The sequence below is a fragment of the Ranitomeya variabilis genome, chromosome 4 (genome assembly GCF_051348905.1).
Source record: "Ranitomeya variabilis isolate aRanVar5 chromosome 4, aRanVar5.hap1, whole genome shotgun sequence".
Taxonomy (NCBI): Eukaryota; Metazoa; Chordata; class Amphibia; order Anura; family Dendrobatidae; genus Ranitomeya; species Ranitomeya variabilis.
Window position 1 is genome coordinate 759,086,131 of NC_135235.1, and position 27,096 is coordinate 759,113,226.

At 50.1% G+C, this 27,096-nt stretch overlaps 1 protein-coding gene and 1 long non-coding RNA gene across 4 annotated transcripts in view; one reads left to right on the forward strand and one right to left on the reverse strand.

Moving 5' to 3' along the window:
- LOC143766871 (uncharacterized) overlaps positions 1-27,096 on the forward strand; it is a 73,367-nt gene that overhangs the window by 11,341 nt on the left and 34,930 nt on the right. The gene's annotated exons all lie outside the window — the stretch shown is intronic.
- Positions 1,593-8,748, reverse strand: LOC143766811 (uncharacterized). Its single transcript, XR_013213643.1, has 2 exons — positions 8,646-8,748; positions 1,593-2,809 (listed from the first exon to the last, which is right to left on the reverse strand). It is a non-coding gene; the product is annotated as an uncharacterized LOC143766811 (long non-coding RNA).

Below are 27,096 nucleotides of genomic sequence, written 5' to 3' on the forward strand. Positions count from 1 at the left end.
ATACAATTTTCAGTCATGAAATACAGAAAAATCTTTAAATGAGGTGTGTCCAAACTTTTGGTCTGTAGTGTATCTCTTTAGATTTTATATACACCTATACTGTGTGTATATGTCTATTCTATTGTAACCTGTCAGTGTGATTTTACTGTACACTGCACCTGAATTGTCGGCCTTTCAAAGGACACCGTTGCGTATTTCTCGCAAGTCACACTGATGGCCCGTGTGGTGTGAGTTTTTCTTGCACAAATAGACTTTCATTGGCGAGTCTCGGCTGATATACGGTGCAAATCACAGCATACTGCAATTTCACTCGCACATATACGGCCGTGAAAAAAAAAGTGATGGGAGATTAACATTGGTTCGAGTGCTATGCGATTTTTTTCTCTCATAGCACTCGTCCGTATTCCTCTCTAGTGTGACTCCGGCCTTAAAGGGAAAATCATTAAAAATTTATATTTTTTAAAATTAGTAAAATTTCTGATTTTTTACAAAATAAATCAAAACATATCAACTCAAGTTTACCATTATCATAAAGTCTAATATAACATGAAAAAAAAAATTAATCTCAAAATCAATGGGATGTTGAAGCATTCCAGAGTTATTACTATATAAAGTGACACTGGTCAGATTTTAAAAAATTGGCCCCGCCACAAAGGGGCTAAGAGCTTGTACATGTGAACATTGTTTCAAAGGTGGCTTACCTGTCTCAGGCAGGTTTCACACCAGCGTTCGGCAGCCTTCTTCCTCCATTAAGCCCCGCCCACTGCTGCGCCTCTTCCTTCAGCTCCGCCTAAGTCTGCATGCGTCCCCTATCTAACATTGAGTACGCAGGCATGCCTCATTTTGAAGATGCGCTGAACTGCGTCGAACGCAACATGTTGCATTTTATTGCAGTCGGCGCAGCGTTAAAACAACGCATGCGGAGGCATCCGCTTGGCCTGCGTACCCAATATTAAAGATAGGGTATGCAGGACGCATGCAGACGTAGGCGGAACTGAATGAAGAGTTGTGGCAGTGAGCAGGGCTAAGGCTACTTTCACACTAGTCAGTCGGTACGGGCCGTCGCAAACCGTCGGCCCGACGGACAGTATGTTTTATGTAGAACAACGTGGGCAGCGGAGGCAGTTGTACAACGCATCCGGGGCCTATTGTGAGTTCCGGGGAGGAGGGGGCGGAGTTTCGGCCACGCATGCGCGGTCAAAAATGGCGGACTCGACGCACAAAAAAGTTACATGGAACTTTTTTTGTGCCGACGGTCCGCCAAAACACGACGCATCTGTCGCATGATGGATGCGACGTGTGGCAATCCGTCCCAATGTGTTGCTAATGAAAGTCTATGGAGAAAAAACGCATCATGCAGGCAACTTTGCAGGATGCGTTTTTTCTCCAAAATGACGCATTGAGACGTACAGCAAGCGACGTTAGTGTGAAAGTAGCCTTAACGGAGGAAGAAGGCTGCCATCCGCAGCCCTGCCGAACGCTGGTGTGAAACCAGCCTACGGCTGTTATTATAGCACCTTCCATGTGTTACACAGATACATCATGGGCTTGTCCTGCCCTGCGCATGAAATGAAAGGCGAAAATACAATGTGGAGACTTCATCAGAGTAATGTTTTATTTACATTCAGAACTGGTTTAAGAGGAACAAATTACCATTTCCCACAGAAATCTCAGACTTTTACTTATAGAAATACTGGATAAATATCATTTTACCATTAGATATAGAAACATTTCCAATTTTATAAAACTGCATTTTTTTGCATTGAATAACTTTATGCCTTTGCTTGTTTCATTTTATGCATTTCTAAAGTATTGTAAAACTGTAGTATGCTGTTGGTGCATGTGGGTTGGACTGTCGGTTTGGTATGTGGCTCTGTTCCCCCCAGGCCTGCCTCCGATGTCTGAGGTTTCGGTGTCCCAGACCAGAGATCGTAATACCGGCCTTGAATTGTGAAGGACACGGCAGCCGACCCTGAGAAACATCCAAGGTGGGAACGCCCCATCATGTCGAAGAGAGTCTGCTAGATCCAGGCCTAGCAGACCAGTGCTGGTGGGTTCATGGATGCCAGGAGGGGGTTGGCCTAAAGGAAGGTCTCATCTTTTCCTGGCGGGTCGGAGAGTTGTCCCGTCGTTTTTTTGGACAGAACATTTCCAAAACAACCAAAATTGAACAGCAGATCTCTTGGGAGGCAGACTTTAGTCCTCTGTTGCAGAAGCGAAGTACTCTTAAACTGATAGGTGCAGAGTAGGACACACTAGAAAGTTGGCGTGCATGATTGTTCAGGGCACTGGCGGTGTGGACCGGCCACCAGAGAAGGCCTAGACCGAAGCCTGGATATTTTAAGAGCAGGGTCACAGGAGCCTCTGGAAAACATGGAGGCTGCATGAATAGGAAGGTTTCCCCAGAAGATGTCCATATTGCTCAGGGGCAAACTAGGACATACTTGTCCTGTCCTTTCCATTTTTTTTTTTTTTTTTAAAGTAGCCCCCTCACTGCCTGGTAGGATATACCTGTCCTGAAGGTCACACATCATTCTTCACAGACCGATGATGAAGATGGGCATGGAATAACCTGGACGCAGACCTTTCGGCGGCTGGCACATAACGGATTAGTCTTCCCTCCCTACTCTATCTGGCTCTGGGGGGGGCCAGAGGGTAGGGGGATTCGTGGCATGGACCGTCCTCTGGGGAACCACAAACACTTTTGATGTGTTAGGGCCTTGCCTCGTAGACCACAGATGATATGGTAGTGACAATTCTAGGTGGGAGATTAGAGTGACAATTCCACTGTCGCCCTCAAAAGCCGTATCTGAAAAAAGAAAAAAAAAAAGAAAAAGGAAAATCGTTAATAAAAAAAAACCCCCAAAACCTAAGTCAGAACTGAGCTGGGTGGTCCAGACCCATGTCTGCCTCCTACTGACATTAAGCTAAAAAGGATTAGCTTCGTGCCAGTTGGTGGTGTGGCCTACTCTACAGGGAAATACCTTTTTTTTTTGCATAGCATAAGCAGCATACACTCATATTTTTTTTGTGTACCCCAATGAAGCATTAGCCCCCCCCCCCCCCCACATCAACCAGATGGCCACACAGCATAACCTCGCTCCCCCAGTCAGGAACATCCACCTCACATTAACCAGCGGACCCCACAGGATAAATCCAAAGCCCACCAGACATTCCCTCCCCTCAAGCGTAAATCCAAATATGGCGCCCCCTGCCCCAACCATAAATCCCATCAGACACCCCTCCAATCGAACGCCACCCCAGCTTAAACTCTCATCGGACGTCCAACCCCCACAAACCCCCATCGGACGTCCAACCCCCATCGGACGTCCAACCCCCATCGGACGTCCAACCCCCACAAACCACCATCGGACGTCCAACCCCCACCGGACGCGGAACCCCCCACCCAGCAAACCCCCAGATGCAGACCCCCCACCCCGCACAAACCCCCATCACACGTAGACCCCCCCTCCCGAGCACAAACCCCCATCGGACGTGGACCCCCCCACCCAGCACACACCCCCTTCGGATGTCCAACCCCCACAAACCCCCATCGGACATCCAACACCCATCGGACGTGGACCCCCCCACCCAGCACACACCCCCTTCGATGTCCACCCCCCACCCAGCTTAAACCCTCTTCAGCCCCCCCCCAAACCCAACCCATAAGCAGGTCGCCCCCAATAAAAGGGATCCCCCAGTAAGCAGCAGGTCACCCCCCAATAAAAGGGTTCCATCTATAAGCAGCAGGTCATCCCCAAATCCCACCAAGGGATCCCCCCAATAGCCAGCAGCAGGTCGCCTCCCCACATTCCACGACAAGCAGGTCGCCTCCCCACATTCAACGACAAGCAGGTCGCCTCCCCACATTCAACGACAAGCAGGTCGCCTCCCCACATTCAACGACAAGCAGGTCGCCTCCCCACATTCAACGACAAGCAGGTCGCCTCCCCACATTCAACGACAAGCAGGTCGCCTCCCCACATTCAACGACAAGCAGGTCGCCTCCCCACATTCAACGACAAGCAGGTCGCCTCCCCACATTCAACGACAAGCAGGTCGCCTCCCCACATTCAACGACAAGCAGGTCGCCTCCCCACATTCAACAACAAGCAGGTCGCCCTCAAATCTCACCACAGGGGTCCCCCAAATAGCCTGCAGCAGGTCACCCCTCACATGCAGGTCGCCTCCCCACATCCCACCACAAGCAGGTCACCCCCGCATCCTACCACAGGGGTCCCCCAATAGCTTGCAGCAGGTCTCCCCCCACATCCACCACAAGGGTCCCCCCCAATAGACAGCAGGTCACGCCCTCCCAAAACCCGACCACAAGCATGTCGCCCTCATACCCCATCACCAGGGTCTCCCCAATAGCCAGCAGCAGGTCGCCCCCACTAAAAGGGGTCCACCCCGTAAGCAGCACGTCACCTCCAAACCCCACCACAGGGGTCCCCAACAATAGCCAGCAGGTCACCCCCAAACCCCACCACAGGGGCCCATCAATAGCCATCAGCAGGTCACCCCTCCACAAGCAGGTCGCCCCCACTAAAAGGGGTCCCGCAACAAGCAGGTCGCCTCCCCAAACCCAACCATAAGCAGGTCACCCTCACTAAAAGGGGTCCCCCGCATGCAGGTCGCCCCCAAATCACACCACAGGGGTCACCCCAATAGCCAGCAGCAGGTCTCCCACCCCAAACAAGTCTCCCCATAAGCAGGTCACCCCTAAATCCCACCACAGGGGTCCCCCCAATTGCCAGCAGCAGGTCCCCCCCCACAAGCAGGTCACCCCCCCACTAAAATGGGTCACCCCCAATTGCATGCAGCAGGTCGCCCCCCCCACACAAGCAGGTCAGGGGTCCCCCAATAGCCTGCAGCCCCCCTCACAAAAGCAGGTTGCCTACCACAGAAGTCCACCACAACAGCCAGCAGCAGTCCCCCCCCACAAAATCCCACAATAGCAAGCAGCAGCAGGTCCCCCCAAAAGCCCACCACAGGGGTCCCCCACAATAGCCAGCAGCAGCGGAGCCCCCCAAAATCCCACCGCAGGAGTCCCCCACAATAGCCAGCAGCAGCAGAGCCCCCCAAAATCCCACCACAGGGGTCCCCCACAATAGCCAGCAGCAGCGGAGCCCACCAAAACCCCACCACAGGGGTCCCCCACAATAGCCAGCAGCAGCGGAGCCCACCAAAACCCCACCACAGGGGTCCCCCACAATAGCCAGCAGCAGCGGAGCCCACCAAAACCCCACCACAGGGGTCCCCCACAATAGCCAGCAGCAGCGGAGCCCACCAAAACCACACCACAGGGGTCCCCCACAATAGCCAGCAGCGGAACCCCCCAAAACCACACCACAGGGGTCCCCCACAATAGCCAGCAGCAGCGGAGCCCACCAAAATCCCACCGCAGGGGTCCCCCACAATAGCCAGCAGCAGCGGAGCCCACCAAAACCCCACCACAGGGGTCCCCCCACAAAGGCCAGCAGCAGCGGAGCCCCCCAAAACCACACCGCAGCGGTCCCCCACAATAGCCAGCAGCAGCAGAGCCCACCAAAATCCCACCGCAGGGGTCCCCCACAATAGCCAGCAGCAGCGGAGCCCACCAAAATCCCACCACAGGGGTCCCCCACAATAGCCAGCATCAGTGGAGCCCACCAAAACTGCAGCGGTCCCCCACAATAGCCAGCAGCAGCGGAGCCCCCCAAAACCACACCGCAGCGGTCCCCCACAATAGCCAGCAGCAGCAGAGCCCCCCAAAATCCCACCACAGGGGTCCCCCACAATAGCCAGCAGCAGCGGAGCCCACCAAAACCCCACCACAGGGGTCCCCCACAATAGCCAGCAGCAGCGGAGCCCACCAAAACCCCACCACAGGGGTCCCCCACAATAGCCAGCAGCAGCGGAGCCCACCAAAACCCCACCACAGGGGTCCCCCACAATAGCCAGCAGCAGCGGAGCCCACCAAAACCACACCACAGGGGTCCCCCACAATAGCCAGCAGCGGAACCCCCCAAAACCACACCACAGGGGTCCCCCACAATAGCCAGCAGCAGCGGAGCCCCCCAAAATCCCACCGCAGGAGTCCCCCACAATAGCCAGCAGCAGCAGAGCCCCCCAAAATCCCACCACAGGGGTCCCCCACAATAGCCAGCAGCAGCGGAGCCCACCAAAACCCCACCACAGGGGTCCCCCACAATAGCCAGCAGCAGCGGAGCCCACCAAAACCCCACCACAGGGGTCCCCCACAATAGCCAGCAGCAGCGGAGCCCACCAAAACCCCACCACAGGGGTCCCCCACAATAGCCAGCAGCAGCGGAGCCCACCAAAACCACACCACAGGGGTCCCCCACAATAGCCAGCAGCGGAACCCCCCAAAACCACACCACAGGGGTCCCCCACAATAGCCAGCAGCAGCGGAGCCCACCAAAATCCCACCGCAGGGGTCCCCCACAATAGCCAGCAGCAGCGGAGCCCACCAAAACCCCACCACAGGGGTCCCCCCACAAAGGCCAGCAGCAGCGGAGCCCCCCAAAACCACACCGCAGCGGTCCCCCACAATAGCCAGCAGCAGCAGAGCCCACCAAAATCCCACCGCAGGGGTCCCCCACAATAGCCAGCAGCAGCGGAGCCCACCAAAATCCCACCACAGGGGTCCCCCACAATAGCCAGCATCAGTGGAGCCCACCAAAACTGCAGCGGTCCCCCACAATAGCCAGCAGCAGCGGAGCCCCCCAAAACCACACCGCAGCGGTCCCCCACAATAGCCAGCAGCAGCGGAGCCCACCAAAACCCCACCACAGGGGTCCCCCACAATAGCCAGCAGCAGCGGAGCCCACCAAAACCCCACCACAGGGGTCCCTCACAATAGCCAGCAGCAGCGGAGCCCCCAAAATGCCACCGCAGGGGTCCCCCACAATAGCCAGCAGCAGCGGAGCCCCCCAAAATCCCACAGCAGGGATCCCCCACAATAGCCAGTAGCAGCGGAGCCCACCAAAATCCCACCACAGGGGTCCCCCACAATAGCCAGCAGCAGCGGAGCCCACCAAAACCCCACCACAGGGGTCCCCACAATAGCCAGCAGCAGCGGAGCCCACCAAAACCACACCACAGGGGTCCCCCACAATAGCCAGCAGCGGAGCCCACCAAAACCGCAGCGGTCCCCCACAATAGCCAGCAGCAGCGGAGCCCACCAAAACCCCACCACAGGGGTCCCCCACAATAGCCAGCAGCAGCGGAGCCCACCAAAACCCCACCACAGGGGTCCCCCACAATAGCCAGCAGCGGAACCCCCCCAAAACCACACCGCAGGGGTCCCCCACAATAGCCAGCAGCAGCGGAGCCCCCCAAAATCCCACAGCAGGGATCCCCCACAATAGCCAGCAGCAGCGGAGCCCCCCAAAACCCCACCACAGGGGTCCCCCCACAATAGCCAGCAGCAGCGGAGCCCCCCAAAACCACACCGCAGCAGTCCCCCACAATAGCCAACAGCAGCAGAGCCCACCAAAATCCCACCGCAGGGGTCCCCCACAATAGCCAGCAGCAGCGGAGCCCACCAAAATCCCACCACAGGGGTCCCCCACAATAGCCAGCATCAGCGGAGCCCACCAAAACTGCAGCTGTCCCCCACAATAGCCAGCAGCAGCGGAGCCCCCCAAAACCACACCGCAGCGGTCCCCCACAATAGCCAGCAGCAGCGGAGCCCCCCAAAACCACACCGCAGCGGTCCCCCACAATAGCCAGCAGCAGCGGAGCCCCCAAAATGCCACCGCAGGGATCCCCCACAATAGCCAGCAGCAGCAGAGCCCCCCAAAATCCCACCACAGGGGTCCCCCACAATAGCCAGCAGCAGCGGAGCCCACCAAAACCCCACCACAGGGGTCCCCCCACAATAGCCAGCATCAGTGGAGCCCACCAAAACTGCAGCGGTCCCCCACAATAGCCAGCAGCGGAGCCCCCCAAAACCACAAAGCAGCGGTCCCCCACAATAGCCAGCAGCAGCGGAGCCCACCAAAACTGCAGCGGTCCCCCACAATAGCCAGCAGCAGCGGAGCCCCCCAAAACCACACCGCAGCGGTCCCCCACAATAGCCAGCAGCAGCGGAGCCCACCAAAATCCCACCACAGGGGTCCCCCACAATAGCCAGCAGCAGCGGAGCCCACCAAAACTGCAGCGGTCCCCCACAATAGCCAGCAGCAGCGGAGCCCCCCAAAACCACACCGCAGCGGTCCCCCACAATAGCAGCAGCAGCGGAGCCCCCCAAAATCCCACCGCAGGGATTCCCCACAATAGCCAGCAGCAGAGCCCCCCAAAATCCCACCACAGGGGTCCCCCACAATAGCCAGCAGCAGCGGAGCCCCCCAAAATCCCACCGCAGGGATCCCCCACAATAGGTAGCAGCAGCGGAGGCCCCCCACAATAGCCAGCAGCAGCGGAGCCCCCAAAATCCCACCGCAGGGAACCCCCACAATAGCCAGCAGCGGAGCCCCCCAAAATCCTACCACAGCGGTCCCCCACAATAGCCAGCAACACCCCCCAAAATCCCACCACGGGTCACTCCCCACACAGACAAGTAGGTCGACCACCACAGGGCCTCCCCCAATAGCGAATAGCGGTCGGCAAGTAGCATTTTTCACCCTGAAACCACTGACCTCCATGGCGTCCACAAGCTGTCATGCTGCTTTCCTTTGCCGCCTTGGAGAACACGCCCCCTCCCGGTAGGACACGCCCCCGGAAATGACGTCACACCTGGAAGGAGCCCATACACTCTAGCATCTACCGTGGAGATTCCCCAGTACTGAGCGCAGCCGGGGACATTAACCCCTTCTGCACGGAGGAGACTCTTTTGGGGTTGTTGTTGCCCCTTTATAAGAACCATAACGTTGTTGTTCTGTTTCCTGTAATAGATACATACGAGCCAACTATGGAGGACAGGAAGTGAGGAGCGGAGTGTTCTCCTAGTACAGGGCCCCTTTCTTGGCCCCACACAGTGTAATGCCCCCATTATGCCCTGTAAGCAGGTTCTGCCCCACACCCAGCTGCCTCGGGCACTTTACCAGGAGCTGGTACCTCAGATTCTTCCCCGCACCCCTTTCCTTTGTTGGCGCCAAATCTGTTCTGCCTTTGGGGCTCCGGCCTTTATAATATCAGTAACTGCGCCATCAAGGTCTCCTGACCAGGTGCACCCTCTAGACTCTTCCCTCCGGAAACCCTCCCTCTTCCCATTGGTGTCACATGGTCCCGTCTGGACGGCAGATAGCAGTCTGTACAAATGCAGCACAGCCCTGAGGAGTCTTTTTTATGACTCTCCTTTTTACACCCCTTATGTAATATATATGATGGCGCTCACACAGTATAATGTTTCCACAGTACTGGCATCTCTCGTAAAAAAGGGATTTTCACACTACCGCCATACCCCCCACACACAGTATAATGTTCTCATAGTACTGCCATACCCCCACACACAGTATAATGTTCTCATAGTACCGCCATACCCCCACACAGTATAATGTTCTCATAGTACCACCATACCCCACACACAGTATAATGTTCTCATAGTACCACCATACCCCCACACACAGTATAAAGTTCTCATAGTACCGCCATACCCCCACACACAGTATAATGTTCTCATAGTACCGCCATACCCCCACACACAGTATAATGTTCTCATAGTACCACCATACCCCACACACAGTATAATGTTCTCATAGTACCACCATACCCCACACACAGTATAATGTTCTCATAGTACCGCCATACCCCCACACACAGTATAATGTTCTCATAGTACCGCCATACCCCCACACACAGTATAATGTTCTCATAGTACCACCATACCCCACACACAGTATAATGTTCTCATAGTACCGCCATACCCCCACACACAGTATAATGTTCTCATAGTACCGCCATACCCCCACACACAGTATAATGTTCTCATAGTACCGCCATACCCCCACACACAGTATAATGTTCTCATAGTACCGCCATACCCCCACACACAGTATAATGTTCTCATAGTACCGCCATACCCCCACACACAGTATAATGTTCTCATAGTACCACCATACCGCCACACAGTATAATGTTCTCATAGTACCGCCATACCCCCACACAGTATAAGCTTCTCATACTACCACCATACTCCCATATGATGCCTATGAATTGACAGGGCTCGGTGGGGTGCGGTATTGGTCACCCTCTCCTTCCCATCATCACAATTTCAGCGATATCCACACTCCCATGACGGTGATACCGCTGAATAGATTAGTGAATCAGGGAGTGGAAAGCTCCTGATCCACCATTCAGCCTTCACTTCTGAGTCTGAGACTCCGTGCACTGCAGGCACAATGACGTCACTACATCACACCTGTATTACGGAGCCTCATTACTCACCGCACAGACCAGAGCAGCGCACCTCAGGAACCGGGTTGGCTGAGTAGTGTGTGGTTTTTTTCAAATATCAGGAATTGTGGGGGCATCATATTAAGAGAAGAGCTGTTGGGACTCTCATACTGAATGTGTGGCTGGTAGGGGCCATTATACTGGGGTTGTGGTGGACTGTAAATGCCTCCATACTGAGTGGGGTTTTATTTTGTGTAGCAGGTTGTGGTGGCCATAATTAGAGATGAGCGAATATGTTCAGAAAACGATCGCCAAACATAAATTCAGCACGAATACGGTACATTCGGATTCATGATCGGTAACACGAGCATTTTTCTTAAGATCGGAGAAAGTCAGTAACATTCGGTAATAGACATAATAGAAGCCGGCAATACATGTGACACGTTTAGTAAAATCACAGCCAACACTGGGCGTTTTTGCTGCTTTTTTATGTATGAATTTTCAGCTGCTTTTTCCATTACCAGCAAAGTCTATGAGATTTCAGAAATCTCATACACACATTGTTTTTTTTTGTGCCATCAGGATTTTGTGCTTTGCTGCGTTTTTTTGACATAGAGCATGTCACTGCTTTCGGAGGGTTTGCATCATTTTTCACCCATTGACTTGGATGGATGATAAAAAAAATGCTGCAGATACGCAGGTTGACCTTTTTTTGCAGCTTATTTGCTGCAGAAAAGTCAAGAACGGACGGATGTGACCTCACACTCGGCTCTGCTACCTCTAGATGGCAGGCTGCATGATGCGTCCATACAGCCTGTCATTGAGCAGAGTGGATCCAAACCCCATTCACTTGAATGGGGGGGCCCAACAATACAGTGTTGGACACGCTGTCATATGCATGTCAGCACGGCAAACACCGCTTCTGAACGGCAGTGAAACCATCCCTGACTGTCAGAGAGCCGCAGTTCCCCCACTGTCAAAAGACAACGGGAGCTCTCAGCTGTGTATACTGGTTACCTCCGGTCACTGGTATCAGCTGATGGGACAACTGCTCCCATCATCCGACACCTGCTAATAACAGTGAGAGCAGGAGCGGATGATATGAGTATTCATCAGCTGCTGTGCGGTAAATACATAATTAAAAGGGAACCCACGCAGGTTTGCCTTACTTTTCATAACAAGCCAGGCAAAACTCACAGCTGGGGGCTGCAACCCTCAACTGTCATCTTCAGCAAGGCTAGTTATCAATAATAGAGGGATCCTCACACTGTATTTTTTAATAATTCTAACGGTAAACTCACCTCTGTACCGTGCGACTTTCTTACGGTGCTAGCGTGTTTCTCACTGAGGTCACCGCAGTTCAGCCTGGCTGGGAACGGAGCATCAGTGATGTCACCGCTAGATACTGAGGCTGCGCTCGCAGCAGCTCATTCACCAGTGGTTCTCAGCCTCTACGGTCACATCTTGGCTCCGTCCAGGTTGGAAACTATTTCTCCCCCAGATATGGATCACGGCGTGGGGCAGAACGATGCAGAGGTTAGGAATATTGTCGGTTTATTACAGGAGATTTCGGGCTTCGGTGAAATTAGGCGAGGTCGTAAGTATGGTTTAATTGAGATTAGTAAAGGAGTCTGTCATTCTTTCAATTAAAGGACTTTTTTCTGGGTGCCTTATGTTTTCTTACAATGTGACTATGGGGTTAGCAATGGGGGCATCTTATTGACGCCTCTTCATTACTAACCTCGGGGCTTGATGTCACCCGACAATACAAAGGTGACACCAATCCCCCCAACTTTAACCCCACTTGCCACCGCTAAAGGGCAAGTGGGAAGAGAGAGGCTAAGTGCCAGAATTGGTGCATCTTAGAGATGTGCCTTTTCTGGGGTGGATGAGAGCTGATGTTTTTAGCCTGGGGGGCCAGTATTCATGGCCCCTTCCTAGGCTATTAATAGCGACCCGCAGCTGTCTCCATAGCCTTTGCTGGTTATTAAATATAGGGGGACCCGAACCACCGCAAGAGCAGGTCGCATGGTGGAAGAGCTCCATGAAACGAGCGGAGTTTATAGACTTTTCCAGGCACCCACCTTTTACCCAGTGCTCCTACTGCACCAAGGGGGATCCGGGAAGGAGGAGACTAACGATGGGACTCCCGAGACCGGAGGAACAGGTGCCGACAGTCCGGCACGCGGCTACAACAGAGACCGCGGCCTCGACGGCCTGCAAACAAGAGACCGCGGAAGCACAGGCGGGCCGACTGTGAGTGCCACAGGTGACACAACAGGAGGGAGGACGAGTCGCGCCGCCTGCAGCACCGTAAAGGAGACTTCAGCCAAGGATACTCACTCATATCGCACAGAGCGTGGAGCGGAGGTAAGGGGGGTTCCCGCCCGCTCCTGAACACTGACCGCGTGACGCGGTCCACGACCTCGGCGCTCTGTGGTCCATTTGCTGGGGGTTGCACGGGCGACCTTACCCCTGAAGCCGGCCGCAGTCCTGGGCCTGGTGGAGATTTCTGGGAGGAACCAGAGGGAGTGCGGCTGGTTCCCGAGATCGCTCCCGCCCTGGCGGGCGCCATAGCCTGGAGACTCTTTCCCACCAAAACTAAGCACCTCCATTTTGAGAGACTGACTATTGCAGGGGCAAAACCACTGAACCCATAACTACTCTCACGGCACAAAAAACTGTATATAATATAAACCACAAAAAAGAAAAACAGTATATAGTACCAATATATCAAAATTTTATTAAATCTATTAAAATCGCACAAACCTATACAAGGTAGCTACTTTAGAAAGCAGAGACAGCCACTGCCGGTGTATTATACCGGTTATTCAATCATGGTAATGCCTGCATAATATAGTAAATCACACTTGCAATTTACATGCACATCAACTATCCAGTGTAGGGGCATACCGCCCAATCAAAATCACTGATGGCAATGCAAAAAAACATAAACAATAATAAGCAGCACTTACATGAAAAAGATGTCTCTATAATGTGGCGTCCCCGCCGCCCCAACGCACGTTTCGCTTCTTCGTCAGGAGGCGTGTGTTGGGGAGGGGTGAGGCTGTATTTAAAGTATGGCTGGCCAATCAGTTGTGTATAGTACGGAGGCGCGTCACAGCGCATCAGGTGGCACAAGGCAACTAGTGAATTAGTTCCGGAATCATATTGCGAAGGCGCGGCCGACATCACTCTTCATTGAAACGCATAGACCCGCGGCCGTGAAGCGCAAGCTTACATGGGCCGTCATGGAGACGGCGCATGCGCAAGTCTTCTAATGGCCACTCGTGTAAGCGTCAAAGAGCGAGGCAGCCGGGCCCGCGCTGATTGTTCCGTTCCTTTCTCTTTCATAGTTACCGCAATGTGTCAAACCTGGAAAATGTGTAAAATGTGTAAATTACTTATATAGGCTAACATATACTATGTGAGCAGAGTACCAATAGATATATAACTATAAAGTGAAAGTGCTAAGTGCCTAGATACAAGAGCATATGAATATATCAACATAAAACCTGAAAAAGTTTATGGCCCAAATTTATCACCTATAAATACATATACAAACAACATATTATATAGAGAGATTATAAATATTAGACTAAAAAGTGCAAAGTGCGAATAAATAACAACATAAGGCAGTATAACCATCTGGGTCACAAAAGATAATAATAAGTGATACCGGAAATACGATAACATATTATATATATATGTTGTGAAATTGGATTTTGGGCTCCCCCGGTGGCCACTGGTGGAATTGAACTGGTGTGCATCATCCCCTCTGTTCACCTGTTCCCATCAGGATGTGGGAGTCGCTATTTAGCCTTGCTCCTCTGTCACTTCCATGCCGGTCAACATTGTAATCAGAAGCCTTCTGTGCATGTTCCTGCTGCTAGACAACTTCCAGCTAAGTTGGACTTTAGTCCTCGTTTGTTTTTGCATTTTGTTCCAGTTCACAGCTGTTGTTTCGTTTCTGTGTCTGGAAAGCTCTTGTGATCTGAAATTGCCACTCTGATGTTATGAGTTAATACTAGAGTCTTAAAGTAATTTCAGGATGGTATTTTGATAGTGTTTTCAGCTGACCAGGAAAGTGCCCTTTCTGTCTTCCTGCTATCTAGTAAGCGGACCTCAATTTTGCTAAACCTATTTTCATACTACGTTTGTCATTTCATCTATAATCACCGCCAATATATGTGGGGGCCTCTGTCTGCTTTTCGGGGAAATTTCTCTAGAGGTGAGCCAGGACTATATTTTCCTCTGCCAGGATTAGTTAGTCCTCCGGCCGGCGCTGGGCGTCTAGGGATAAAAAACGTAGGCAACGCTACCCGGCTACTGTTAGTTGTGCGGCAGGTTTAGTTCATGGTCAGTTTAGTTTCCATCCTTCCAAGAGCTAGTACTTATGTTTTCTGGGCTATGTTCTCTTGCCATTGAGAACCATAACAGTTTGACCGGCCAAAAAGGGTTAATTAATTGGCAGAGAAAGGAGAGAAAAGAGAAGTCTGCTGAAGATTTTTTTTTTTTTTTTTTTTTTTTTCCTTCAGTTCTGAGTGTGCTTATAATTGAATCTCTTGCAAGTCTGCCTATATTGCAGCCTTTCTCTCTCTCTCTCCTTCTAATCCTGGAATGGCTCTGTGTCCACCTGTTTAAAATGGATATTCAGAGTTTAGCTGCAGGTTTGAATAATCTCACCACGAAAGTTCAAAATTTGCAAGATTTTGTTGTTCATGTTCCTATATCTGAACCTAGAATTCCTTTGCCTGAATTTTTCTCCGGGGATAGATCTTGCTTTCAAAATTTCAAAAATAATTGCAAGTTGTTTTTGTCCCTGAAATCTCGCTCTGCTGGAGATCCTGCTCAGCAGGTCAGGATTGTGATTTCCTTGCTCCGGGGCGACCCTCAGGATTGGGCTTTTGCATTGGCTCCAGGGGATCCTGCGTTGCTCAATGTGGATGCGTTTTTTCTGGCCTTGGGGTTGCTTTATGAGGAACCTCAGTTAGAGCTTCAGGCGGAAAAGGCCTTGATGTCCCTATCTCAGGGGCAAGACGAAGCTGAAATATACTGCCAGAAATTCCGTAAATGGGCTGTGCTTACTCAGTGGAATGAGTGCGCCCTGGCGGCGAATTTCAGAGAGGGTCTCTCTGATGCCATTAAGGATGTTATGGTGGGGTTCCCTGTGCCTGCGGGTCTGAATGAGTCCATGACAATGGCTATCCAGATCGATAGGCGTTTGCGGGAGCGCAAACATGTGCACCATTTGGCGGTGTCTACTGAGAAGACGCCAGAGAATATGCAATGTGATAGAATTCTGTCCAGAGGTGAACGGCAGAATTTTAGACGAAAAAATGGGTTGTGCTTCTATTGCGGTGATTCTACTCATGTTATTTCAGCATGCTCTAAGCGTACTAGGAGGCTTGATAAGTCTGTTTCAATTGGCACTTTACAGTCTAAGTTTATTCTATCTGTGACCCTGATTTGTTCTTTATCATCTATTACCGCGGACGCCTATGTCGACTCTGGCGCCGCTTTGAGTCTTATGGATTGGTCCTTTGCCAAACGCTGTGGGTATGATTTAGAGCCTCTTGAAACTCCTATACCCCTGAAGGGGATTGACTCCACCCCATTGGCTAGTAATAAACCACAATACTGGACACAAGTAACTATGCGGATTAATCCGGATCACCAGGAGATTATTCGCTTTCTTGTGCTGTATAACCTACATGATGTGTTGGTGCTTGGATTGCCATGGCTGCAATCTCATAACCCAGTCCTCGACTGGAAACCTATGTCTGTGTTAAGTTGGGGATGTAAGGGGACGCATGGGGACGTACCTTTGGTTTCCATTTCATCATCTATTCCCTCTGAAATTCCTGAATTCTTGTCTGAATATCGTGACGTTTTTGAAGAACCTAAACTTGGTTCATTACCTCCGCACCGGGAGTGCGATTGTGCCATAGATTTGATTCCGGGTAGTAAATACCCTAAGGGTCGTTTATTTAATCTGTCTGTGCCTGAACATGCTGCCATGCGAGAATATATAAAGGAGTCCTTGGAAAAGGGACATATTCGTCCTTCGTCATCTCCCTTAGGAGCCGGTTTTTTCTTTGTGGCTAAGAAAGATGGCTCTTTGAGGCCGTGTATTGATTATCGGTTTTTGAATAAAATCACGGTTAAATATCAATATCCGTTGCCACTGCTGACTGATTTGTTTGCTCGCATAAAGGGGGCCAAGTGGTTCTCTAAGATAGATCTCCGTGGGGCGTATAATTTGGTGCGAATTAAGCAGGGGGATGAGTGGAAAACCGCATTTAATACGCCCGAGGGCCACTTTGAGTATTTGGTGATGCCTTTTGGTCTTTCAAATGCCCCTTCAGTCTTTCAGTCCTTTATGCATGACATTTTCCGTGATTATTTGGATAAATTTATGATTGTGTATCTGGACGATATTTTGATTTTTTTCGGATGACTGGGACTCTCATGTCCAGCAGGTCAGGAGGGTTTTTCAGGTTTTGCGGTCTAATTCCTTGTGTGTGAAGGGTTCTAAGTGTGTTTTTGGGGTTCAAAAGATTTCCTTCTTGGGATATATTTTTTCTCCCTCTTCCATCGAGATGGATCCTGTCAAGGTTCAGGCTATTTGTGATTGGACGCAACCCTCTTCTCTTAAGAGTCTTCAGAAATTTTTGGGCTTTGCTAACTTTTATCGTCGATTTATTGCTGGTTTTTCTGATGTTGTTAAACCATTGACTGATTTGACTAAGAAGGGTGCTGATGTTGCTGATTGGTCCCCTGCTGCTGTGGAGGCCTTTCGGGAGCTTAAGCGCCGCTTTTCTTCCGCCCCTGTGTTGCGTCAGCCTGATGTTGCTCTTCCTTTTCAGGTTGAGGTCGACGCTTCTGAAATCGGAGCTGGGGCGGTTTTGTCGCAGAGAAGTTCCGATTGCTCCGTGATGAGGCCTTGTGCCTTTTTTCGCGTAAATTTTCGCCCGCCGAGCGGAATTATGATATTGGGAATCGGGAGCTTTTGGCCATGAAGTGGGCTTTTGAGGAGTGGCGTCATTGGCTTGAGGGGGCTAGACATCAGGTGGTGGTATTGACTGACCACAAAAATCTAATTTATCTTAAGTCCGCCAGACGCCTGAATCCTAGACAGGCGCGCTGGTCGTTGTTTTTCTCTCGGTTTAATTTTGTGGTGTCCTACCTGCCGGGTTCTAAGAATGTTAAGGCGGATGCCCTCTCTAGGAGTTTTGAGCCTGACTCCCCTGGTAATTCTGAGCCTACAGGTATCCTTAAGGATGGAGTGATATTGTCTGCCGTTTCTCCAGACCTGCGGCGGGCCTTGCAGGAGTTTCAGGCGGATAGACCTGATCGTTGCCCACCTGGTAGACTGTTTGTTCCTGATGATTGGACCAGTAAAGTCATTTCTGAGGTTCATTCTTCTGCATTGGCAGGTCATCCTGGAATCTTTGGTACCAGGGATTTGGTGGCAAGGTCCTTCTGGTGGCCTTCCCTGTCACGAGATGTGCGAGGCTTTGTGCAGTCTTGTGACGTTTGTGCTCGGGCCAAGCCTTGTTGTTCTCGGGCTAGTGGATTGTTGTTGCCCTTGCCTATTCCGAAGAGGCCTTGGACGCACATCTCGATGGATTTTATTTCAGATCTTCCTGTTTCTCAGAAGATGTCTGTCATCTGGGTGGTGTGTGACCGTTTCTCTAAGATGGTCCATTTGGTTCCCCTGCCTAAGTTGCCTTCTTCTTCCGAGTTGGTTCCTCTGTTTTTTCAAAATGTGGTCCGTTTGCATGGTATCCCGGAGAATATCGTTTCTGACAGAGGAACCCAATTCGTGTCTAGATTTTGGCGAGCATTCTGTGCTAGGATGGGCATAGATTTGTCTTTCTCGTCTGCTTTCCATCCTCACACTAATGGCCAGACCGAGCGGACGAATCAGACCTTGGAGACATATTTGAGGTGTTTTGTGTCTGCAGATCAGGATGATTGGGTTGCTTTTTTGCCTTTAGCGGAGTTTGCCCTCAATAATCGGGCCAGCTCTGCCACCTTGGTGTCTCCTTTTTTCTGTAATTCGGGGTTTCATCCTCGATTTTCTTCTGGTCAGGTGGAATCTTCGGATTGTCCTGGAGTGGATGCTGTGGTGGAGAGGTTGCATCAGATTTGGGGGCAGGTAGTGGACAATTTGAAGTTGTCCCAGGAGAAGACTCAGCTTTTTGCCAACCGCCGGCGTCGGGTTGGTCCTCGGCTTTGTGTTGGGGACTTGGTGTGGTTGTCTTCTCGTTTTGTCCCTATGAGGGTTTCTTCTCCTAAATTTAATCATCGGTTCATCGGCCCGTAAAAGATATTGGAGATCCTTAACCCTGTGTCCTTCCGTTTGGACCTCCCTGCATCTTTTTCTATTCATAATGTTTTTCATCGGTCATTATTGCGCAGGTATGAGGTACCGGTTGTGCCGTCCGTTGAGCCTCCTGCTCCGGTGTTGGTTGAGGGCGAGTTGGAGTACGTTGTGGAAAAAATCTTGGACTCCCGTGTTTCCAGACGGAAACTCCAGTATCTGGTCAAATGGAAGGGATACGGTCAGGAGGATAATTCTTGGGTGACTGCCTCTGATGTTCATGCCTCCGATCTGGTCCGTGCCTTTCATAGGGCTCATCCTGATCGCCCTGGTGGTTCTGGTGAGGGTTCGGTGCCCCCTCCTTGAGGGGGGGTACTGTTGTGAAATTGGATTTTGGGCTCCCCCGGTGGCCACTGGTGGAATTGAACTGGTGTGCATCATCCCCTCTGTTCACCTGTTCCCATCAGGATGTGGGAGTCGCTATTTAGCCTTGCTCCTCTGTCACTTCCATGCCGGTCAACATTGTAATCAGAAGCCTTCTGTGCATGTTCCTGCTGCTAGACAACTTCCAGCTAAGTTGGACTTTAGTCCTCGTTTGTTTTTGCATTTTGTTCCAGTTCACAGCTGTTGTTTCGTTTCTGTGTCTGGAAAGCTCTTGTGATCTGAAATTGCCACTCTGATGTTATGAGTTAATACTAGAGTCTTAAAGTAATTTCAGGATGGTATTTTGATAGTGTTTTCAGCTGACCAGGAAAGTGCCCTTTCTGTCTTCCTGCTATCTAGTAAGCGGACCTCAATTTTGCTAAACCTATTTTCATACTACGTTTGTCATTTCATCTATAATCACCGCCAATATATGTGGGGGCCTCTGTCTGCTTTTCGGGGAAATTTCTCTAGAGGTGAGCCAGGACTATATTTATTCGGACTCCCATGACAGCACCACGAGAGAGGGGATCCGCCCCTTTAGGAACAGGAAACCCACAGATACAAAAGGGCGGCACCTCTCCCATGCATCAGTTGGTTTCCTGTTCCTAACGGGACGGGATCCTGCAGATTTCAAAAGGATCCCAGGCCGGCCGGCCGACTCAGGTAGCGAGGGGGTCTCCTACCTCGGCCGGTGCGGGGTTCCTGGTAGATGTCGCAATGGTCCTGGCAGGGCTGCATGTGGCGACATTCCAGCAGGGAGCAGCCACCGGTGGTGTCCTGTCTCCGGGCCAGCGCCGGGTGAGTATGTCCCCTGGGTCTCCTCCTTCTGTGGTGGCTGGGGTCTCAGGTATGCGGCGGTGCTCGGGGGCGCCATCCGGGAGTGATGCGGCTCTGTCCGGCGTCCTCGCCGCTCTGTGCGCCGATACTGAAGCGCTGGGAGCCCGGGTGACGCCGGGGGAGGAGTCGGCGGTCACTTCCGGGTTTCCGGGGTCCTGCGCATGCGCAGTGAATCCAAGATGGCGGCGCCCACCGGTAATAGCGTCGCCGGCGTTCTGAGCCCCAGGGCTTGCCGTGCACCAGGGGGAGGCCGAAAGAAGTAATCAGGGGAGCGCTAGGCACAGCTGCTGACCGGAGGAGGGGTTATAAAAGGAACTCCGGATCGTGATCCCTTGCTTCTGGCCTCATATGGTGAAGATGGAGGACGAGCACGTGCAGTTGCTGCAAGAGGTGTCCCAGAAGCCCAAAGGGAAGGATCGCGACAGGAGGAGTAGTGAGTCTGGCCACAAAAGCACCTCCAGACAGGGGTCTGGAGCATCAGCCAGTGGAAATCCCCCTCGTATTCCGGTACTTTTTTTTTGGGCAGCGCTGGTAAGTGATCTTCGTGAAAGTTCACCCAGTGACACGATTCCCCTCATATGTTCCATTATAGGGGAAGAAATGTGCCGGGAAGGCGAAACACAGGGAATGTGGCATCTGCGGGGTTCCCCTACCTGATTCATGCCCTAAAAAATTATGTGGGCCCTGTATCCAGCAGACGGTGAGGTCTCAGGAAAGGGGTGAGGGGGAGAGCATTATATCTACAGGGATTAGATTGCTTTACTTACCCCCCTCAGGTAGCGGAGGAATCCCTTACTATGACCACCAGCTTGAAGGAAATGATCAGGATGGAGGTCAGACAATCCTTAAAGGATCTTTCTCAAGGAGGAAGCTCTAAGTCCAAAGCTCCGTTACTCTCCGATTCTTCAGTGGAAGAGGATAAGGAGGAAGTTTTTTCCGGTTCAGCTGCGTCATCCTCTTCCTCGGATGAGGACACCGCCCGCTTCTGTCTACCCCTTGAACGAGTGGATAAGCTGGTTAAGGCGGTCAGAGGAACGATGGGCATAACGGAACCGAGACTCCAACTTTCCAAGGAGGAAATTATGTTCAGTGGGTTGGAGCAGAAAAAACGGAGAGTCTTCCCGCTCAATGAGAAAATCCAGGATCTCATCAATAAAGAATGGAAAAAACCCGAAATAAAGGGTTCCTTACCTCCAGCGCAGAAGCGCAGATATCCATTCGATGATCCTGCAGTCACCAACTGGGAAAAAGCCCCTAAGTTGGACGCGGCAATAGCCAAAGTGGCAAAACGGGCCTCTCTCCCTTTTGAGGACATGGGGACCCTTAAGGACCCCCTTGATAGAAAAGCGGACACCTTTCTAAAAAGTACCTGGGAGATGGCGGCCGGTTCTTTAAGGCCTGCGGTGGCTTCAACCTGTACAGCCAGATCAATGATGGTCTGGTTGGAACAGTTAGAGACTCAGTTAAAAGAAGGTGCATCAAGGGATTCTATTTTGACTGCCTTACCACTGATCCAAGAAGCGGCTGCTTTCTTATCAGATGCATCTATTGACTCTGTCAAAATGGCTGCTAGAGCAGCAGGTCTCTCGAATGCGGCCAGGAGGGCTCTTTGGCTGAAATGTTGGCCAGGCGATATACAATCAAGGTCAAAACTCTGCATCATTCCTTGTAAAGGGGAGTACCTATTCGGGCCCACCTTAGACGAACTCCTAGAGAAGGCGGGAGATGACAAAAAGAAGTTCCCCAATCTGCTGGGGTCCTACCGTCGTCCCTTTAATAAAAGAAGGTTCGGTCGCGGAGGGAAGCGTACCTTTTCACCTTCAAGGGATCGGTCTAGGTGGGATGACAGACGTAGACGAGGTACGGGATATATGTTCCATCGTTCCTCAAAAGAAAGGAAGAAGGAGGACAAATGACTAGGAGCCCCGGTGGGGGGTAGACTTTTACATTTTGGTTCAGAATGGTCAGAGATCACGAATAGTATCTGGGTGCAAGATACTATTTCTCGGGGTCTTACTCTTGAGTTCTGCCATACCCCACGGGATAAGTTTATGTTGACTCCATTGCGTTCTAATCCCCTAGAGCAATCTGCTCTGGAAGAAGAGGTGTGGTCTCTCTGTTCAAAAAATGTCCTTACACAGGTTCCAGAGGCTGATAGAGGGAAAGGTTTCTATTCTCCCTTGTTTCTTATTCAGAAGCCCGACAACACGTATAGGACCATCATAAATCTCAGACATCTTAACAGTTATTTGGTTAAGCATACCTTTAAAATGGAGTCCATCACCTCGACAATAAAGATACTGTTCAAAAACTGCTTTATGGTGGTAGTCGATTTAAAGGATGCCTATTACCACGTACCTATTCATGTGGATTTCCAGCAGTTTTTGAGGGTAGCAGTGTTAATGGGAGGAGTTGTTTATCATTTTCAGTACAGGGCTCTTCCTTTCGGTATAACATCAGCCCCTAGAGTATTCACAAAAATAGTGGCGGAAGTGATGGCTCACTTGCGAGAATCTAATGTCCTTATTGTCCCATACCTTGATGATTTCCTCATAGTAGGTAACTCTGTAGAACACTGTTTGTCCCAACTGGAGCTAACTAGAGTTAAGTTGGAACGCCTGGGCTGGATAATTAATTTTGAAAAATCTCGGTTACAGCCTCAAAAAATTCAGAAGTTTCTGGGCCTATTACTAGATTCAACTACACAACAGTGTTATCTTCCAGAAAATAAATTAACTCAGATTCAGCATCAGGTTCTAAAAGCAGTTAATACACCCTCTATGACCCTGCGGCAAGCTATGTCCCTGTTGGGGTCCCTCACATCGTGCATTCCAGCGGTAAGGTGGGCACACTTTCACACTAGATCCCTCCAAAAAGAGATTTTGGTTAAGGATAGGATCTTGAGGGGTGTATTAGAGGAAAAAATAACGCTTGAACCAGCGACTCTCAAATCCCTAAATTGGTGGCTGGATAGGGATAACTTGTCAGCAGGCGTTCCCTGGATGATAGATGTGTCCCGGGTTGTGACTACGGATGCCAGCTCCTCAGGTTGGGGGGCTCACATGAATGACATTGTAGTGCAAGGCCAATGGGAACCATACTCAACGTCCTCTTCCAATCAGAGAGAATTATTAGCAATCGAGTTGTCGGTTAAAAACCTCCTCATGTATCTACAGGGCCACCACGTCAGGATCCTCTCAGACAACCGGGTGGCAGTCTCCTATATAAATCATCAAGGAGGGACACGCTCCGAGGCTCTGATGCAGATCACAGATCGTCTCCTCCGGGTGGCAGAAGAGAATTTACAATCTTTGACTGCTCTGCACATCACAGGAAAAGACAACATAAAAGCGGACTTTCTCAGCCGCAATGTCCTAAAGCAAGGAGAATGGTCTCTAAATGGAGACATCTTCAGACAGATTGTCCGTTTGTGGGGTCGACCGGTGGTGGACCTATTCGCCACAAGGGAGAACAAAAAAGTAAAAAACTTTTGTTCCTTAAATCCCAGGGAAAATCCACTGGCAGTGGACGCATTCCTCATAAAATGGGATTTTTCTCTGGCCTACGCCTTCCCGCCACTGAACCTGCTACCTCTAGTGGTGAGGAAAGTCAGAGAAGATCGGGCGAGACTCATTCTGATTGCTCCCTTTTGGCCCAGGAGAACCTGGTTTTCATGGCTCAGGATGATGTCAGTGGGCGATCCCTGGGTACTCCCAGACATCCCAAATTTGCTTTCCCAGGGGCCGATACTCCATCCACAAGTAAAGGGACTTCATTTGACGGCTTGGAGTTTGAGCGGTCATTGTTAGAAAATAAAGGCTTCTCTCCTAAATTAGTCGATACCCTTTTAAGAAGTAGAAAGCCGATAACAACAAGAATCTACTCCAGAACCTGGAGAAAGTTCTTAACTTCCTCAAAATTTAATATTAATGATGGTGTACCAATACGTCAAATATTGGAATTTTTGCAAAGAGGGTTAGAGTTAAAACTCTCCACAAGCACATTAAGGGTACAAGTTTCAGCGCTTGGAGCCCTGTTCTCATGTAACATTGCGGGTAACTACTGGGTGTCGAGGTTCATTAAGGCGGTCGGTAGAATTAGACCACTGTATAGAAACAAAATGGTACCATGGGATTTAAATCTGGTCCTTTCTTCTTTGACAAAGCCCCCTTTTGAGCCGTTGAATGAAGCCTCAGTCAGGATGTTGTCTCTTAAAACAGCTTTCCTAATAGCTATAACATCAGCTCGCAGAATAGGAGACATCCAGGCGCTCTCTAGAAATCCCCCGTATACAGAATTTCTTCAGGATAGAGTTATCCTTAGACCGGACCCAGCCTACTTACCAAAAGTAGTATCCCAGTTTCACAGATCGCAGGAGATAGTTTTACCTTCGTTTATCCCTAATCCTTCTAACCCTAAAGAAAGTGAGCTCCATACCTTAGATGTCAGGAGATGCCTTCTTCAATATATCTCGGTCACTAATGATTGGAAGAAGGATAATGCACTATTCCTGTCCTACCAAGGTCCAAGGAAAGGGGCTAGAGCATCTAAATACATATTAGCGAAATGGATTAGGGAGGCTATCTCTCTCGCTTACACGACAGGTGGGGGTCCAGCTCCGCAGAATCTGAGGGCACATTCCACCCGAGCCATGGCGTCATCCTGGGCAGAGAGGTCTGGAGTGTCGGTCGACCAGATATGTAAGGCGGCCACATGGTCATCCCCTTCTACCTTCTTTAAGCACTATAGGTTAGACTTGGGGTTCTCCTCAGATCTCACCTTCGGGTTAAGGGTGCTACAGGCTGTGGTCCCTCCCTAAAAATGGCTTACATCTCTGTAAATCTCTCGTGGTGCTGTCATGGGAGTCCGAATAAAGCATTAAGCTACTTACGGGTAGCGGCATTTTTCGGAGGCCCATGACAGCACCCTTAGTTCCCTCCCTTTTCACGTGGGGTTGCACATCCTGGGTTTATAATCAACCAAATAATTTAAAGAAGGAATGTTATCTTCTCACGTGTATTACTTTATTAAAAGTCATTGTGTTTAATTGTATGCAATTTTGTGTTTGCTTGTCATTAACTGCGGTTAGTCCTCTCAGGCTCTGTAATCCAACTGATGCATGGGAGAGGTGCCGCCCTTTTGTATCTGTGGGTTTCCTGTTCCTAAAGGGGCGGAACCCCTCTCTCGTGGTGCTGTCATGGGCCTCCGAAAAATGCCGCTACCCGTAAGTAGCTTAATGCTTTTCCTCTGCCAGGATTAGTTAGTCCTCCGGCTGGTGCTGGGCGTCTAGGGATAAAAAACGTAGGCAACGCTACCCGGCTACTGTTAGTTGTGCGGCAGGTTTAGTTCATGGTCAGTTTAGTTTCCATCCTTCCAAGAGCTAGTACTTATGTTTTCTGGGCTATGTTCTCTTGCCATTGAGAACCATAATATATATATATATATATATATATATATTACAAAATTGCTGTGCAAAAATTATTATAAATATTAGCCAATAAAGTGCAATATGCAAAATGAGCAATATACTTCGTCTAAATTACAAATAAGTGATATAAAAACATATAAAGAATATATAAAACACACATTTCACAGAATTACATGACACCAATGTAATTTTGACACATCGCACAAAGGCAGCAATACTGCACACTGAGTTCCTTTCTTCTTGCAGTACGATGCCCCTTGTACTGGTATGGCCTCCGGAATTATGTCCATAGCATCGATATCACTCAGTAATAGAAGAAAAAGAGATGATCTGGTGGTAGTCCATTGCTAGAACCCCAAAAGGTTTTCAAGTCAGGCCAGACCCATATACCAAAAAACAGTAAGAACATAGTATATGTCTAAAAAAAGACAATACAAAATTAGTACCAGACAACAAGAAAACAGCAAAATAAAATTGAAAATAAAAAACTGATATTATCCTATAATAAATAAATACCCACCCTCCCCATAACCCAAGTAAAAATTTGCTAATTCAGAGAAAAGAACTAAACCCAAAGTTCTCATTGAGGCCCAGGGGGGGTCACTGTTTGTAGTCGGTAAATCCACCAACTTTCTACTTGCGCGAGTCTCTTAAACAAGTTCCCACCCCTCTGACCCATTGAGACCTGATCAATTGCCCTCAGGATGAGCTTACTAGAGTCTGAGTTATGAAATTCCCTAAAGTGTTTTGGTAGGGTCTTTAGGGGTTCATCAGAATTCTTATTCTTAGATTTTTCGATGTCCCTTATATGCTCCCTTACCCTTACTTTAAATTCTCTAGTAGTCATGCCGATATAAATTTTCTCACATGGGCATTGAGCATAATATATCACCCCAGAAGATGAACAGGTAAGTGTTGTGTATCCGCTTTTTGGGCTCCTCTGGTGGTTGCTGGTGGTACTGGTGACTTGTTTGCCTTTGCTTCTTCTGTTCACCTGCTTCCATCAGTGTTTGGGAGTTTCCTATTTAGCCTTGCTCTCTAGTCATTTCCTTGCCGGTCATCATTGTAACCAGAGCCTTCGGTTGCATGTTCCTGCTACTAGTCTGCTGATCAGCTAAGTGGACTTTGTCCTTTTGTTTTGTATCTTTTGTCCAGTTTGCAGTTTTTGTAATTCTCTGTAGCTGGAAGCTCTTGCGGGCTGAAATTGCCACTCCTGTGTCATGAGTTGACACAGGAGTCTTAAAGTAATTTCAGGATGGTTTTTGAAAGGGTTTTCAGTTGACCGTGAAGTCCTCTTTTGTATCCTTCTGCTATCTAGTAAGTGGACCTCTCTTTGCTAAATCTACTTTCATACTGTGTGTTTTTTCCTCTTAATTCACCGTTATTACATGTGGGGGGCTGCTATCATCTTTTGGGGTATTTCCCTAGAGGTAAGCCAGGTCTGTTTTTTCCTCTACCAGGCGTAGTTAGTCCTCCGGCTGGCGCGTGGCATTTAGGAAGCCGTAGGTATGCTCCCTGGCTACTATTAGTTGTGTGGTAGATTTAGCTCACGGTCAACTCGAGTTTCCATCACCCGAGAGCTCGTTCGTTATTTATATGTTTCTTACGTTCCCTTGCCATTGGGAACCATGACAGGTAAGTCTGTGCAAGATCTTGAAAACATGTGTCCCTCCTGAATTACTAAACTCCTTGCATTTAACTAAATTTTTGCAGGCCTTGCACAAACCACAAGGAA